We start from the raw sequence: 2,500 nt of genomic DNA, 5'->3' as shown, positions 1-2,500 counted from the left end.
TCAGGCATTGTTGCGAGCTGAACGGATTTCGCACAATGGCAAAGGAATATATGTAGCGTGTGAAAATATTCAAATTGACTCAGTTGAGAAGGCAATGCCTTGCAAGAAGAAGAAGCCGAAGCGAAAGAAAGGGACGCGGAAATCGGCGCGTTTCGTGCAGCTTGAATGTGATGTGGACTGCGAGTCTGGGTGAGTTCTTTCTTTGTTTTTTGGTAGTAATCGGCGACGATCTGCACGATAGTGAAGGTTTTGTGTTTTTTTTTTTTTGCTCTCAGTCAGTGAGAGTTTCACGCCACGTGGCCATGCGAGGTCCGAGGGGAAAAAAACAAGAACAGAAATCACAATGGCTGTATTTAAAATTGGTTTCAGTTGATTGGATAATAATGGGTTGGGTTTAAGCAGGTGGTCAAAGCAAACCTAAGATCGATGGGACCATTTGAGATCTGCAGTTGAAAAAAGGATAAAAATAAGATGGTGCAAATTCGGCAAGACCCTAACCACGAGGCCATGAATGAAGGAACGAATGAAGCTTAATAATGACCTGTTGTTTGATACTTGATCTCTCTGTGCTCTTGTATTAAAGCAAGTGTTTTTCGTTGTTGGCAATTTTGATTTGATTTTTTTCGAATTTTTTGGAATTGGGGAGGGAGGGAAGGATGTCGTTGATTCATTTCTGCATGCATCATTGACCTCCAATTCATCTTTGCAGGGCCGAAAGCAAAGCGGAGCGGCCTGAGGATGAAGAAGAAGAAGAAGACGGCGCGGCGGATTCGCAGCGCAGGTGAGTGACATCAAAGTCATGTTCATTTTCATGTGGTTCCAAGACTGTCACAGAGCCTGGATGAGGCGATGTGAATCAATCCATGAGTCAATCTATCTCATTCCGGAGATCGCTTTCTTTCAGCAATGTCGAATAAATTGACTAATAATACCTGATAGAATCATGATTACCAGTGATTATGCTTAACATGATGATGATGATGATGATGATGATGATTGAATTCAATGGAGAGCTAGTAATAACGATTGATTGTAGTATGTATGTGTGGAAGAAAGCGGCCTCCCGAGGTCAGGTGGCAGAGTCAAATGATTGTTTGCTTTCTAACGAAGGTCTCCCTAGCTAGCTATCATTTCATAAATTGCGGTTTGGGCCAAAAGTAGTGTTGTGTTGAAGACAGTCAGACAGTCGAAGAAAAACAAAATTGGCTTATTTAACCCACTGCCATCTGCGCGGGCGCCAGGATAGCTTTGGATGATGATAATATTTATGTTCATGCATGATATTTGAAATCGGGACTATTTATCCAAGCCTACCTTGGCGCACGATGCATTCCATTTCAACATTTTGTGATGACATCTCTTACTCTGGGCGAAAACATGCTTGTTGCGTCATCACCATTCGAGTGGTACCGCGACCGAAATAAACCATTCTTACACTGACTGACCCAAGATCTGATTTGCAAAGAAAAACGCGCGGCTGAATTCCCAGGCAGCGCTTTCGGCAAATTTGGCCGCTTGTCGGGTGCCGATTTGGAAATGTCAAAGAGGAAAAGAGGAAGTGATTTTTTGGGTCGCATAGTAGCACTCGAATGGACATTCTTACTAATGACGATAATAAGTAGCATCGTTACCATTGTGACCACGTCAAATCCTCGGGAAAGCTTCACTCGATCTTACCTGCCTGCCAGCGCAATTGGGTCGCGAAAAGAAAAGGTTAGGCTAGGGCGAGACCGAGGAGACCGAGTCAAGCTTGGTCGAGGTGTCGTCATCGTGTTTGTGCGTGTGTGTGTGTGTGAGGGGTTTCTTCGATACCCGACCGGAAGAAGAACTCTGTGTGACCCGGGCCTTTCTCGCCCTAGTAGTTTCTTGACGGACGGCAGTCAGTCCCAGGACGCGGCCCTGGACCATGTGGCCCTAGACAATGCCAGAGAGCAGGAAGAGGAGAGACGGCGGGAGCAGGACAGAGAGCGACGAGACCAAGCGGCCGCCGAGTCGGAGTGCGTGGCCCCGTTCTTTCCGGTGGGATTGGCCACCTCGCCCGAGCATCCGACCCAGTTTAACTTCGACCTGTTCCTGTGGGACGGCCTCAGTCTGTCCAGCGGCCTGCTTCCCACCGACGAGGGCTCTGCCGTGGCCTTTGAAGATCTGGGCGATTGCCAGCGCTACTGCGAGCGCTTTGTGGCCCTAGTGGAGGCACAACTGCCTGTCTTGCGCCACGACGACGGCAGGGAGAGCCGAGAGGAGAGGAGGCCGCTGTTCGACAAGCAGCGAATGTTCTACGAGGCCGGCCAGCTGCTGGGCGAGAAGATGAGGACGGGAAACAAGGCCTTCGATCGCAATCTGCAACAGTTGAAGCTCGATCGCTTCGGCAACGTGATGGCCCTATTCGCGCCTTCGTGGAGTGACCTGAGCGTGCACTTTGTGCACGGCTTTCCTCGACGGCTGGTGACTGAGGCCCACGGGGGCATGGTGCCAGGCAACCTAGTGGTGGCGGCCAGAA

This window comes from Montipora foliosa, chromosome 11 (assembly GCF_036669935.1).
Source record: "Montipora foliosa isolate CH-2021 chromosome 11, ASM3666993v2, whole genome shotgun sequence".
NCBI classification, from domain to species: domain Eukaryota; kingdom Metazoa; phylum Cnidaria; class Anthozoa; order Scleractinia; family Acroporidae; genus Montipora; species Montipora foliosa.
The sequence above is the reverse complement of the archived record's forward strand: the minus strand, read 5'-3'. Positions refer to the sequence as shown.